The sequence below is a fragment of the Scardinius erythrophthalmus genome, assembly GCF_964197995.2.
Source record: "Scardinius erythrophthalmus genome assembly, chromosome: 8".
Taxonomy (NCBI): domain Eukaryota; kingdom Metazoa; phylum Chordata; class Actinopteri; order Cypriniformes; family Leuciscidae; genus Scardinius; species Scardinius erythrophthalmus.
This window is the reverse complement of record NC_138228.1, coordinates 4,206,983-4,222,898: the sequence shown is the minus strand read 5'-3', so window position 1 is coordinate 4,222,898 and position 15,916 is coordinate 4,206,983. Positions and strand designations below refer to the sequence as shown.

At 41.0% G+C, this 15,916-nt stretch overlaps 1 protein-coding gene across 1 annotated transcript in view; it reads right to left on the bottom strand.

The window, feature by feature from the left end:
* The window catches only part of cfap45 (cilia and flagella associated protein 45), a 29,578-nt gene extending 20,600 nt beyond the window's left edge, over positions 1-8,978 (bottom strand). Inside the window, exon 1 of the mRNA XM_081372950.1 lies at positions 8,901-8,978. The gene's annotated coding sequence lies outside the window, so the exon portion shown is untranslated. The remainder of the gene's footprint in view (positions 1-8,900) is intronic.
* Between the last annotated feature and the right edge of the window lie 6,938 nt (positions 8,979-15,916).

Here is a 15,916-nt window from a genome sequence, read left to right as displayed (position 1 = left end):
AAATCATGTTTTACCAAAAACAGCGCCGTTGCTAGGAGGGCGCCAGCGCCTCTGCCTCTCAGCGCCTCTGCCTCTCAGCGCCTCTGCCTCGCGAGTGGATGATAGCCCTGAAGACACCTAGCAATGATGTACCTTTAGTGGTAGTATACCTTGAGTTAAGTTATCGCAGCGCGCTAAGAGACAATGTTGTCGGAAAATAAAGCCCAGGTATATTCATAATGGAGATTCCAAAGCTCTCTTCTTTGGTCAGAACCATGGAGAGCGATCGCGGATTTACTTTTACAATGCAACACAATATTTAAAGAGCATCAAGCTATTACAATCTATATTATGTATACGCACAGATAATATAACAGCAGGCTATATTAGTAAATATTTTTTTATTCAGTGATTGGATAACGTTTTTTTATTTTATTTTTATTTAACGTTTTTAATTTAAGGCCCACCCACAATTGGTCTGGCTTATCCAAAACTGGAATCCTGGCGCCGTGCCTGGTTGGTCGTGCCAGTTTTGTGGTTATCAAATGTGTAAATAGCATCGCAAGAAGTAGCCTACACATGACAAAGCCAGCACTTTGGTCATCATCTTTCATTATTTCGGCAAATGTCTCCCACACTTTGCTCTTTCTATTTGTGTATTTGCGGAGCTTCCACTCCCCAGTCTTCACCTTTTCTCTTGCCGCCTCCATCTCTACCTGCAGACTGAGCTCGTGCGTCATCTTCGCGCCAGTTATTCAGCCAATTAAGTGTAAATTAAATTTAAAACGTATTCATAGAAAATTGTGTCTAGAACTATATCAATTACAAAGGTTTAATTGGCATCTTTATTTCAAACGATCCGACCGACCGCGACCCGAATATCATTTAAAATATTTTTGGATGACTAGTAACCGCAGGCACCCGCTCATTTCGGATCAACCCGCGCATCACTGGTTGTTGTTGATGAGAACAGTAACGTTAGCCACGAAAGAATGTTGGTAAGTGGAGCAGTACAGCTATCTAACGGTATGCTGCTTAGGCTAATCCAAAATAATAATTCGGTACATACACAATAAACTAAGCAAAGAGTTTTCAAATACGGGATTATTACGGGAAAATTTTTAAACGGGAAGACAGCAGGAAATAAGTCTGACTAAGGGAGAATCACGGGGTAAACGGGAGGGTATGTCGAGGTTGGTTACAGCAAGCTACCTAGGCTACAAGTAAGCTAGACTAATTATCAGCTAAAAAGAGTGCAAACCAAAATAAAGAATGATTTCAAATCAACTTTATAGTGGTAGTCATGGAGTTATTTAAGCCAATTATGGTTGATTGTCACAGTTTATACAATGACACAATTCTGTGCATGGTACATCTGTCAGTGGTTGGGCTTCACCTACACAACAGAACAGGTATAAGATGGAATATGGTGGAAAAATATTTTAGTTAAAGATGGCTGTTTTTGAGCTATTTAACAAAATTATTTGTGGTCAGAACTGCAGTAGTCTTAATACAAATGTCAAGATGAAAAATGTGATTGAATATTATCTAGTAATGTGCGCTTTCTGTGTTTATTTATCTGAATATAATTCAGTTGTTTATCTAACACGGACAGGACAACATCATATCTCTCCACACCCAAATGACTAGAGGTGATCGTTGACAATCATCACATCAACAGCACCATGATGGAGCAGGTCAAGATCACGGAGTTGCTTAGTATCCACATCACAGATGACCCATCTCGATCTATCAACACCACCAACAGAACCTGGCCAAGAAAGTCCAAAAACCTCTGCACTTCCTCCCACAGTTGAGGAAGGCTCATCTCCCAAAAATCCATCCTCTTAACTTTCTATAGGGGAATCATAGAGAGCCTCTTCCTTCCACCCCCACCCTCCAGTAACCTAAGGGCAGCTGATTGACTCTTGCACAAATACACTGGTAGTTTACACTATGATGCTGCTACATTGTTTTATTTTTAAATTTGCTATGAACATTTGACCCCACTTACACTGCCTTTGCTACTTGTCATGTCATGCACTTACACAATTAATACTATATTAATTAGGGATAAGGCACGATTTTCAAATATTCGATTAGCTGATTTTATTATAGAATAGGATGTGCGGGATGATTGTCTTTAAAAAATCCCCATGTTTTAGTTGTGGTTATAAGTTGCAATCCTAAATTCACATAAAATTTGTATACATTTAATAAATATATTCTTAATATTTGTTGTTTTTGTTTGTGTTTAAGCGTGTATATGTATATCAATATTAATTTTGAGACTTGAAATGTAAACTCTCAAGGGTTGGATTTCTAAATATATGTTGGTTATGTGTCTATTCAGAATGACTTCTGAGCAACAACCTTTTTTTTTTTTGGGTATGTCATATGCATCACTTGCATATCATTATTCATTCACGTGAAAACATGTTTAACAGTACCAGACATTAGGAAAATATGACATACGGATGTGCATTGTGCCGTTACAGTCAAGTCAAGTTTATTTATATAGCGCTTTTCACAATAGAGATTGTATCAAAGCAGCTTCACAGTATTAAATTAAAATAATACATCAATGTTTGTTTCTAGTGGAAAACGTCCACGTTTGGTAATGCTGATCAATAGTATTGTTGATTGATTAATTAAATTAAATATCCCCAACTGAGCAAGCCATAGGCAACAGTCCATTGCATTAATAAAAATAATTTGTGTGTAGGCTACATTGAACAGACTTTGCCCAACTTGTCTGGGAAAGGAGTTACAGGGCTTTTTACATTTGAGGCTAAACGGATAAAACACCTCATTTTTACTTCAGTATTACTGAACTACATTACTAAAATTACATTTTTTAAGATTAAAGCAAAATTAAAATTTATAGAACGCAGCTTCTTGGTCACTGACAAAGATTACTTTGCCTCCGCTGTAGAAACTGTGTTCATTATTTATTGGTTGTCAAGGAAACGGGAGGTTTTCTAACGTTATGATTAGTACTCCTACTTACTTGCCGGTTTAAAAAAGTAAGAGTTTGTAAGGACATTTTGCGTCAAATGTGCAAACAACAAAGTTGGAAACAATGTCTGCAGTACTTATACGATTTTATTACATGGCCTCAGCAAAAAAAAAAAAAAAAAACGTACACAGCTGAGAGGTAAGTATTAAATTCGTAATTTCGAGGTCCGGCCCACCGCCTCAACCATAGACTGTAAAAAATGGTCTCAACCAACTGGCAGAACTCCACCCACCTCCTCGCGCCCACACTTCATGTGATTGGCTTACAAGTAAACAATCCCCCACGTGGGGTGCGTTCTTGTGATTGGCTAAAACAAGGGAGGTATCTGATTGGTCACAGGTCATTCCCTGTTTAAAAAAAGGCATTTGTGTGTCGAGCCAAGTCAGGGGAGTCTCAAAATTCACACACAAATGCAGTGAAGTTCACAGACCGCAAGCAGTTTGTAAATCAAGATAGATTTGTGTGTGCATCAGAAATACATTTCTGAATCTTGTCCTGAGCATTTGTGAATCTTGTGTGCATTTGTAAATTTTGTTTTCATTTCTGAATTGTGTGTGTATTTATGAATTTTGTGTGCATTTCTGAATTTTGTATGCATTTATGAATCTTCTGTGCTTTTTAAATTCTGTGTGTGCATTTGTGAATTTTGTGCGCATTTGTGTATCCTGTGTGTGTATTTATGAATCATGTGTGTGCATTTGTGTATCCTGTGTGTGCATATGTGAATGCAGTTTGTGCATTTATCTTTATTGAGACTCTTCTAGCTCCATACGCAATGACTTGTTTGCAATTGATGAACCGCCTTCACAACCAGAGATGACCACATTTCCTGTATAGCCTATATCTGTTGTATATGAAGAGTTTGGTTTCAAAACGCGATAAATCCATTATGATTAATTTGAGTAATAATGTGTTTTCTTTACCAAGAGAGTGGAAAGATGAAAACCACTATTTTTTGTTTCAAACTTTCACATAGCATATTTAGGTTATAATAACATAAAAAAAATTTAAAACCAGATTTTGATTTTCAAATATTTATTATAAAAAAGGATTAGTTTCCCCCCAAAATGCAAAAGGCTAAATTCATGACACTTTTTTTTCCAAAATGCAATTAATCCATTGAATCAATATAAAAGTTATTTTTCATATTTTAACTGTTGAAAATACACAACAAAGTAAGTTGATCCACATATGACAGCCTCTGAACTTGGCCAATACTAATCTTATATAACTTACAGGCACTGGACTAAAAATAGCCGACATTAAATCACCATCGCTAAGAAATACCTCCTGAACTTTTTTGACGGCGATCAGCTGTAAAATGGCTTGGTCCTGCTCGGTTTTCGTTGACTTTGAGTAAAACAATTGAAAGTTTTTCAAAAGATCCCCTGGGGTCAAAGTGTCAGCGTGACAGAAGTTTGATGCTGTCGTGTGTCGTGTATATATATATATATATATATATATTAGTTGCCCCCTCATTTTAAGATGGGCCCCCCCAAAAATAAAATTCTGGCTACGCCCCTGGTGGAGAGGGCTTGCTTGAAATAGCAAGGTAAAATATAACATACATAAGACATGAAATGAATACAAAAGACTGTTCCATGATAACAAAAAGCAGGTGCTTTAGGATGTAACTTTTATTTTATGTTCTAGATCTACTGTCTAACGTCACTCATCCCACTACTATCATATTGTTTATAATACACATTTCCAGACATGTTCAGTACAGTAATATTACTTACTGTCTTATTGTTACACTGAAATTGTCCAGTCTAGTTGACTAACCGTTTTCGTTTTCATTCATTGACCTTATATTGACATTGCTGATTGTGAAAGATACACAAATAGTTAGTAAAATAATGCTAGATAACACCACATGTCGGCAAAATACAGTCAATGTAACGTTATCATGGTACGAGCATGGAGCATTAGTTCTACGTCAAGCTGATAAAAGTAGCCTATTATGGTAATGTTGCAGTGGGAGTTTACATGAGTTTCCAGCATGTTGTGTGATGCTTTCTCCGTTGTGTTGAAAAGTGTGGCCGCCGGTAGTGAGTTTGCGCTCTTGAGTTTGAGCACGCGCACGAGCACTGTTGTTGCAATCTGAAACATCACCGCTAGAGGCCGCTGGATCCTACATACAGCACCTTTAATATACCCAAATATTTGTACAATTTGACTTGTTCGATCTGCTCACCATGTATAGTAAAAATACTTGGAAGACTGTCCGAAGACTTCTTAGATTTTGAATAAAGCATATCTTAGTTTTCTCAACATTCAAATTGGACCCAAGACTGACCCTTGCGGTACACCACATTGCTGATTTGGAATTGTCAAAATAAGCACACTGAGTTCTATCTGCCAAGTGGATCCGATCTACCAATCTACAGTATGGTCAGAAAAACCAATATTGAAGCTTTTCCAGCAAAATACAATGGTCCACTGTATCAAATGCTTTGGCTAAATCTAAGAGCTACACAGGTGTTCTTGCAGTCCACTTACTATCCGGTTCTGTATTTGTGTAATTAATTTTCATGAATGATTTATTTGTTTAATTATTTACATTTATACTGTACTAACCAACCCCTAACCACAAACACATCCGTTGGAAACCCTCTTGAAATGTTTAACCCAGTTTAAATAAATGAGGCTCTATCAGGGCCGTTTGAAGGAATTTGGGGGCCCCAAGCAAAATGGACATGGAGGCCCCCCCAATACCCCCCCCCCACCGCAGCTTAGCCATAGTTCACCCACACTTTATATAAATAAAAAATGTTTACAGTGCAAATACTGCAGTTGCATATACTGTGCATAAAATTTTGAACATTTTCAACAATTGAACATTTGCAGTAACCTTGAAGTAACTGTTCAAGATCCATTGATAACTTAAAAATAATGTCATATTTGCATAAACTGTCACTACAGAAGCCTATATCCCGACACTAGCACATTAAAGGAACACTCCACCGTTTTTTGAAATAGGGCTTATCCACCTTCTTTTCTACATTTAGATAGGTGGGCAAATGCATTTTTGTCTCAGTACATGCATTGTTTTAGTTTGACAGGGTCGGCGCTAGCTTAGCTTAGCACAATGAATGGAATCCTTTGTTGCCAGCTAGCATGTCCTGAGTAAAAGTAATATATATAAAAAAAAAAACCCACCTAATTACTTCTTGTGGCCTGCGTATTCACAACGAGTACAAATAGCGATGCAGATTAACACTAGGCAATTTCCTAGGCAGATATTGACTTATATATTAAGGACTATATTAGGGGGAAGCACAAGCGAAGCACTGCTACTTGGGCGTGATATCTCTGCGCCCAAGTAGCAGTGCTTCGCCTGTGCTTCCCCCTAATATAGTCCCAAGTCAATATCTGCATAGGAAATCGCCTAGTGTTAATCTGCATCGCTATTTGTACTCGTTGTGAATACGCAGGCCACAAGAAGTAATTAGGTGTTTTTTTTTTTTTATATATTACTTTTACTCCAAAGGATTCCATTCATTATGCTAAGCTAAGCTAGCGCCGACCCTGTCAAACTAAAACAATGCATGCACTGAGACAAAAATGCATTTGCCCACCTATCTAAATGTAGGAAAGAAGGTGAATAAGCCCTATTTCAAAAAACGGTGGAGTGTTCCTTTAAGATAAGCTATGAAAAAATCATGTACCTCTGCCTCTTTCTGGTTAAATAATGTATAGATGGATTAACTTACAAGTATTTATTAAGTAAAAAGACTTGTTTGCTAACAGTTAAATGACAATTAACTAAAGATTAAATTAAAGACTAACAATTTACCATCTATTAATGCTGGTTATTACCCCTGACTGAGCCTGGGTTCTCCCAAGTTTTTTTTTTTTCTCCATTAGGTCACCTGATGGAGTTTTAGGACACCATTAGGTCACTTGATGGAGTTTTTTCGGTTCCTTGCCACTGTTGCCTTTGGCTTGCTCAGTTGGGGATATTAAACAAACTTTGTTGTATTATTTTATTTTAATGTAATACTGTGAAGCTGCTTTGATACAATCTGTATTGTGAAAAGCGCTATACAAATATACTTGATTTGATTTGATTATAAAAAAGTGTTACCGAAAAGATATGTTAGCAATTCCATATTTTGATATGGATTTTATGGATTTTATATTATTCTTATTTTGATATTAGAAGGGAAGGGATGCAGCTGCTTTCACAACTACCAATGCTTAAAAACATCCCGAGGTAATGTTTGATGCACGGAATTTATTGTGTGGTTTTCCTAACCCCCATTTGGGAAATAGATTATAACGGTGGAATAGTTAGTATAGACCCTTCAATGTTTGTAAACATCGAACGCCTAGGTTGGGTGCGCGCGCAGCATGGGGTCAGAAAATGGTGCGGCTAATAGACCGGCATATTGTGTCAAGGGTATGCACTGTCTTTGCCATCACAGGAACGGGAACAGAACCATAATAAACTTGTTTTAGCTAATGGCGATTGTCTGCCTGATACGAGTCCTGCACGGGTTCGGACGGGTGACCTGCAAATTTTGCTCAAACGAGTGAAAAATATCCAACTGTGTCGGGTCGGACACGGGGGAAATACGGGTCTAAACACGGGTTTAAAACTATCACATGCAAACGTAAAAATATATTCATATTTTTAGGAACACGTCTACAAAAATATGCCTGTATTTCAAGTTGATAAAATAATTTAAAATCCACATCAGTTTATTTGCCCACGCGCCACGCCCTCCCAGGATCTTTCACTTTTAAAATTTCATCACTGCGCGTGCGCGCGCGCGATCTGCTTGCAGTCGTCGAGATGGATGCTGAGGAGTTAAAGAGAAGAATAGCTAGTGGAGATTGTAAAGTTGTCGACAGTCATCAAAAATCAAGTCCAGTGTGTGGGAGAAATTTGGAGTTATCTGAAGAAAATTATTGTGAAATGCTTGCTGCATTTTCGTGTTGGATAGCCGTAAATGTGGATCTTCATCGCCAAGGAACCACGCAGATATGTGGTAACAAACCAAGCAGCTCTGTCGAACAGTACTTTTTCAAATTTAACACTGTTAAGTATGTGTATTTTTTTATATAATAAACGGGCAGACAGGGACAATGCTACGATCAAAGATGTTCGTGTTTGTAGTGTTATTGTGTTATTGACAGTTAACGTTATTGTGACAACAACGGTATAAGTTAGTTAAGCTGGTAAGTAAACAAATGTTTTCTGTAAACTGTAGACTGGTTTAATAGTTAGGTGAAGTTCGATATCTGGCATTAATTGTGACCTGTGTCATGCTAGCCTACTTAGCAGATAACGTTAGCAGTATCTATCTGAACCATAGACTGTAAAAAAAAATAGATCTGAACAGATATCGTCTATTTTTTTTTAAACGGATGAGATCCTGCAGGAATCCTAAAAAACTTGACTCGACAACCGGTGTGATTTTAACAGTCCACGACGCAACAAGTAGGCATTTTTTTCTTGACGAGAAATTCTCTGGTTAACACACAATTCAATGGGATGGAATGAACTTTCTGACCCCGACATGCGCACTGCGAACTTAGAATTTTCCTGTGACGTCAACCGTGAAGGGGTCTATAGCATGCCACTTTCATCAAAACCTATTACAAAGCTATAGCAATGTCATGTCATTAAATACGATAAACAGTGATTCTGGAACAGATCTGCGTCTTCCTTATCCCGTTAAAAAAACATATTATAGTATGTAACCATATTCCGTCCTTTCGAAAAAAAAAGTTGCACTAACTGTTCGTTACAAGCAGCATTTGCCGTCAGGCAGATAGCTAACATAAACATATTTTTTGCTAGCCTACCTGCTGCAAAAGTACACCATTTGTACAAGACAAGTAGAGCTATTTTATCCAGTGTAATTTATCACGTATCACTATATTTTTTTACCTTTAACTTCTTTCTTTTCTGTCTTCCTGAAGCATAATTCGCTTCATGATAACTTCCGAGGAGGTTTTGTATTTTGCCGGCAGCAGAGATCGCGTGGTTGGCTGGCTGCTGTCAGCGACTACTGAGGGGGGCCCCCTTGAGGGGGATCCCGATAACAGTGTCATTGCACTTTACTGCATTGACTATCAAAGGGGCGCTCACAGTTTGTCGTTGCATTTTATTCTTAACCAGTCGTTGTCTTGGGGCCCCAGGCCAGCTCGGGGCCCCAAGCAATTGCTTGGTTTGCCTGTCTTGTCGCGACGGGCCTGGGCTCTATGGGTGCGGGAAGTAGGGGTGCTGCACTATGGGATGATTATAGTCTCAAAAAGATTAACACGTGTAAGCACACTTATTAATGAACTTGATGCATGTTGCAGAAATGTTTTATCCATGCCTTTCAACTTGCGTGTGCAAAATTCAAAATTGAATGAATGTGAAGCAATTTGTACAAATAGAGACATTTTTGTGAATACAAATGTTTTCCTTTGTATTAGTGTATCATAGTTTGCGCATGCAACACAGAAGATGTGCATGTGTGGATCAGGTGACACGCGTGCATTCATTGACGTCTCCTCTGAGTCGATCTCATTTGATTCATTTGGATTTTGAGACTTTCTTTTCGCGGTTTTTAAGCATTTCACAACCCACACACAAACAACTACAAATGAATAGGTCTGGTGCTAATTATTAATGAGTGCACAACTACCCATCTATTTGACAAATTCACAAATGTGTGTCACTACATTTAAACTAATACAATACAACTTGTGTGTGCAAAATCCAAAATCACATGAATGTGCAGCATTTTGTACAAATAGTTGTTAATACAAAACCTCGATCTTGTATTAATGTAGGCCAGAATTTGTGCATGCAACAAGTAAGATGTGCATTTGTGGATCAGGTGACACGCGTGCATTCATTGACTCGTTTCTGAGTCGATCCTATTTGATTCATTTGGATTTTGAGACTTTCATTTCGCAGGTTTCGCCTTTCACGATCCACACACAGATGTCTGAGAAAACCTGCTACCACTAGATGGCAGTATTCTGCTAAAACAGACAACGGCAGCATAATAAAGCGTTCTTCCCCATTTAAGACGCTTAATGAGAGTGATATTGAAGCACCAAATTTAGTACACAATATAGGCCTACCTTATTAATAAAGCATACTTTATAGAGGCAAACAGATTACATCAGATTATGAACAACACCCACAGAAAACCAACACTATAAAACGCTTAACGTGCAATCGCGCGATGCATGTTCAATAAGGTGTATTGGCTACTGAGTTTAAATATCACCGTCTTACTGCATTGACGTTAAGCTTTTTCTTTATAATATGCTCTATGGGAGGAAAACTATATAGCCTACAGAGAGCCTATATGAACGCGACGCGCGGCGTTTCATGTTAATCTGGCATTTCCCTTCCTGAGCCTGTTAAAAAGAAAAAGCTTAACATGAAATTCTGCAGTTGCGTTTAACTTTGCGTGTGTATGGGAGAGCAACCGGTCCGAGAGCGCAGTGAAGTAAGTTTTAGGTTTGATATTCGCCGCATTTTCTAAAGGGACCATCTGCAAATTCCACTCACAGTCAAAAAATATAAACGTCCAGTCATTCATTCAAATGAATAGGCCTACTTCCAAGGTTGTGGTAAATGCCTAGTGGGCAGACTGACTTAGCCTAGTGTATGTCCAGCCAAAATCCCGATTGAACAGTACGATTTTTTAAATTAGCCTACTGTAAATTGTTTTTCTATTCATGTTCCAAAGGTTGTATTACGTTAGTGATAGTCAGGTGAAATGTTGCATTATTCACCTTTAGTAAGTCACCAAAAACCTGTTTGGTTAATTACAGTAATTTTTGTTAAAAAAAATATTGTTTACTGTAATAGGCAAGGGCGGTATTTGGACAATTTCACCTGTAAGCCAGTCTAGTCACTATGAACATACTACAGCCATTTTGAACATGAAAAAACCCTTTTAGTGAATTACAGTATTTTTCTGCAGAATACAGGCTACATACAGTACATGAAGTAAAGTAAGAAAGTAATTAAGCTACATTTTATTTATAAAGCACATTTAAACATAGCAGGGCTATCCAAAGTGCTGAACAAAGTAAAAACAAACAGAATAAAGCATAGAAACAACCAAACAGAACAGGCAGAAACAGCATCAGGAGATCATTAAAATGCCAGGGAATAAAAATAAGTTTTCAATTTAGATTTAAAAATAGCAATTTAAAAATGAAGGGAAGACTTGTCCAAATTTTACTTGTAAATCCGTCTTACAGGAACCTTCTACAAGCTTTGGAATTTGAAAATGTCTGTTTTTAAATATTAAAAGTAATTTGAATGAAAACAACTTATACGTTTTAACGCAGTGGAATTGGCCGACGTTCCCTTGTGCATCACGAGCCGTGGTTAGCGCGTCAAAGCATTCTCATGTACAAATATGCAGCTACACACGTAGGGCCAGTTGATTTTCAATTAATATTTCATGTCGATATACAATGGTTGCATATTGTTAAAACTAATCGTGCTATAGTAAGACTAGCCTATAACAATGGCTTAAGGGTCAAGGGAAAACAAATGTACTGTGAAAATCGTCTATAACATTTAAAAACAGACATTTTCAAATTCCAAAGCTTGCATACTATGAATATTATGTGTAGTCAGATAAAAAATAAGCATAATATGAACGCAACTGCGAAACATTTTTTTTTAACAGGAAGGGAAATGCCATTAACATGAAACGCCGCGCGTCGCGTTCATAGGCGCTTGTCTGTAGGCTATATAGTTTTCCTCCCATAGAGCATATTATAAAGAAAAAGCTTAACGTCAATGCAGTAAGACGGTGATATTTAAACTCAGTAGCCAATACACCTTATTGAACATGCATCGCGCGATTGCACGTTAAGCGTTTTATAGTGTTGGTTTTCTGTGGGTGTTGTTCATAATCTGATGTAATCTGTTTGACTCTATAAAGTATGCTTTATTAATAAGGTAGGCCTATATTCTGTTCTAAATTTGGTGCTTCAATATCACTCTCATTAAGCGTCTTAAATGGGGAAGAACGCTTTATTATGCTGCCGTTGTCTGTTTTAGCAGAATACTGCCATCTAGTGGTAGCAGGTTTTCTCAGACATCTGTGTGTGGATCGTGAAAGGCGAAACCTGCGAAATGAAAGTCTCAAAATCCAAATGAATCAAATAGGATCGACTCAGAAACGAGTCAATGAATGCACGCGTGTCACCTGATCCACAAATGCACATCTTACTTGTTGCATGCACAAATTCTGGCCTACATTAATACAAGACCGAGGTTTTGTATTAACAACTATTTGTACAAAATGCTGCACATTCATGTGATTTTGGATTTTGCACACACAAGTTGTATTGTATTAGTTTAAATGTAGTGACACACATTTGTGAATTTGTCAAATAGATGGGTAGTTGTGCACTCATTAATAATTAGCACCAGACCTATTCATTTGTAGTTGTTTGTGTGTGGGTTGTGAAATGCTTAAAAACCGCGAAAAGAAAGTCTCAAAATCCAAATGAATCAAATGAGATCGACTCAGAGGAGACGTCAATGAATGCACGCGTGTCACCTGATCCACACATGCACATCTTCTGTGTTGCATGCGCAAACTATGATACACTAATACAAAGGAAAACATTTGTATTCACAAAAATGTCTCTATTTGTACAAATTGCTTCACATTCATTCAATTTTGAATTTTGCACACGCAAGTTGAAAGGCATGGATAAAACATTTCTGCAACATGTATCAAGTTCATTAATAAGTGTGCTTACACGTGTTAATCTTTTTGAGACTATAATCATCCCATACTGCACACCGTTTTTAAAACATACTTGCAGAGTGTTTGCAGAGTGTGATGTCATCTTGTGACCGCAAGTGCACCTTCGGTGTGGTGTAAGATAGGGAGTTTTTTGTGCTTATTTTTATTTCATGATGCTGTGCAGGCTCTTTTATTGTATATAACAGTGTAAACAGCTCAATAACCCTTTTATTCAAAGACTTTGTCCCATAGACCCGGTCCGTTGCATTTTGATTGTAAGCCTTATAATGGCAAAAAATTTGATGAGCAGTCTGATCCCGCCCAGTTAATATCATGCTGTTTAAACGTGTGTTCTCCTACGAGAGGTTCTCTCGTATTGCGTAAGTAGCTTACGCATCGGGAAAGTCTTCTTTCTTCGAGATCTGAAGCCAAAAAATTATCCTTAATTTTGTATTCATTGTCAACGCAGTGCAGCAGCCGACAGACCTAGGCAGGCTGTATAAGCGTGCTCATTGGCTGCTCGGCTGCAACTGCTTAAGCCTATCGGTGAGCGCTATGAACGCGGCAACCAATGAGGGCGCTTCGCGCCCTCCGCGCCCTTCTAACCGTCAGAATGGGCGTGGCCAGCGTGTATATATTCAGCGCTCACAGGCTAAAATTCTGATTTTCTTGTCTTCAGCGACGCTCTTCGCATCGCTGGATCTTGAGAGCCGCCGCCGTTGAAACCAGCGACCAGCAAGCTTAGGACAGCGCCTGAGGAAGCCGGCCGTCTTCGCCGCCTTCAGCCATCCGTGCCTGCTACGCTATCCGGCGACATATCCTTTACATTATTACTGTTTCTGTGTGTACTCTAAAAGAGCACGAGGCGTTTTTGTAAAAACGCCTCGTTTTTGCGGCTCGTGCCGCGCCCCGCTCAGCAACGGAGACCGCCACCTCTCTGCGCTCTCCGACTGGGCCGCGGGCACGCCGCCACCGCACTCTCCGAGTGCGAAGAGCTTTCAATGTCGACCCTGCGGGCTCGACTTGAAGCTTTCGACCAAGCTGTCGCTCCGCCTGTCCCTGCCGGGCCGCGCAATAAGAAGCGCCGCTCGCAGCGACCACCGGAGACTGTTGTGACTGAGGAGCTCGCCGGAACCTCTCCCTCGAGCTCTCTCTCGCCCTCTCCCTCCCGGCCGCTCAACCGCCGGCTCTGCCCGCGCCGCCGCCGCGTCAGGAGATGAGGTGAATGTGATAGATACCCGTACTCTCCCTCTGTTCGAGCCGTGCAATACGCTGCTCACAAGGGATGGCAGAAGCGGACGGTCTCGGAGCGAGTTTCCTCTCCCTCTGTTCGAGCCGCGCAAACTGAGCCGCTCACGAGGGATGGCAGAAGCGGACGGTCTCGGAGCGAGTTTCCTCTCCCTCTGTTCGAGCCGTGCAATACGCCGCTCGCAAGGGATGGCAGAAGCGGACGGTCTCGGAGCGAGTTTCCTCTCCCTCTGTTCGAGCCGTGCACTACGCCGCTCACGAGGGATGGCAGGAGCGGACGGTCTCGGAGCGAGTTTCCTCTCCCTCTGTTCGAGCCGCGCAAACTGCGCCTCTCACAAGGGATGGCAGGAGCGGACGGTCTGAGCTTTCTTTACGTTACAAGAAAGCTACTCCGTCCTCGCGCGTCACTGGTGAAAGGGGAACAGAGTGTTTTCGTCCCGCCGCGGCCTGGACTATAACCTCCATCCTCACACATTTCTCAGTCCCCTCTTAAGTTCAGGCGACTGGAATTGTTACTATTGCAGTATACGAGCCTGTTATAAATACACGCTCGCCTGCAGGCAAACGCTGTCACAAGACATGATGACGCTAACCGCATACTAATGTATTCTCCCCTGTGGCTCAGTGGCGGAATCCTAGACTGTCAAGCTAGAGACCCAGGTTCGATCCCCGCTCTCGCGGCAGTTAAAGTTTATGCTGTTCGCTTCTCCGAGCTCGCGGCCAGTTTTTCTTACATACAGAAAACAAGCCCGCTCTCTCCCTCGTTGGGCCGTGCAGATTGCGCCGTTCAAGGGATGACAAAGCGGACGGTCACGAGCAGCGTTCAGCGTGCGCGCCTCACTCACCGGCGAAAAGAGAAGAGAGTGTGTTAGTCTCGCTACGGCTGGACAACCGCCAATCCTCACACATTTCTCAGTCCCCTCTTAAGTTCAGGCGACTGGAAATATTACTATTGCAGTAAACGAGCCTGTTTTAAACACACGCTCGCCTGCAAACGAACGCCGACGCGACACAAGAGGTCGCTTTTTATATGCTCGCGCTAACTGAAAGCCTATGTGATTCCCCTGTGGCTCAGTGGCAGAATCATACGCTTTCATGCGAGAGACCCGCGTTCGATCCCAGCTCTCGGGGAAAATAAAATTTTATGCTGCTTGCTTCTCCGAGCTCGCGGCCAGTCTTTCTTACTTACAGAAAGCGAACCCGCCCCTCGCACCACACCTTCTCAGGGTGCTCGAGTATTTTTTGAGCGTCTAAACACGAGAGAAGAAAAGACGGTTAAATCCCGCAGCCCTGCGGCTGGACCACCGTCGAAGCTTAACGCTCTGTCAGTCCCCGTTGCCACGGCTACTGCAGCTGTTTACCCCGCAGTCAACGAGCCGGTATCTACTCGCTCGCCTGCGCGCATCCGCCGTTCTCACGGCAACCCAGAAAATGTCAAAAGAGCATAATGTCTGGTTGCACGGCTGACGCCGTATGTGTTTCTAGTACAGTGAATGTGCCCACGTTCTGTGCTCACCCCTGTACACAAGCACTATACATCCCGTGTCTCTCACAGAGCCCACTCTCATGAAGCAGGCAAAAGCCGCTTTAGTGTTAAAAGTAGGTCACGTGTCCACTTCTCCGTGCCCACACCTACTCACTGCCCGCTCTGTCACACGGCCTTGCACGACCGGTCATGTTTTAAATGTGAGTCCTGTGCCCGCCCTCGAGCGCTCACACATACATTTTCGCGCCTCACACTATATGTTCCCCGTCCAAAGCCACCGGGACACTGTGTGTAAAACGGCCAGCTATCGCTACGTGCGATCCGCCGTATCTAACCACCAAGAGCGCGCGCGCCGCGCCCGCCCCTGAATGTAACTCCTGTGCCCGCCCTCGAGCGCTCACACATACTAACGAACATTTTCGCCCCGACGCCGCCATCGCGCGT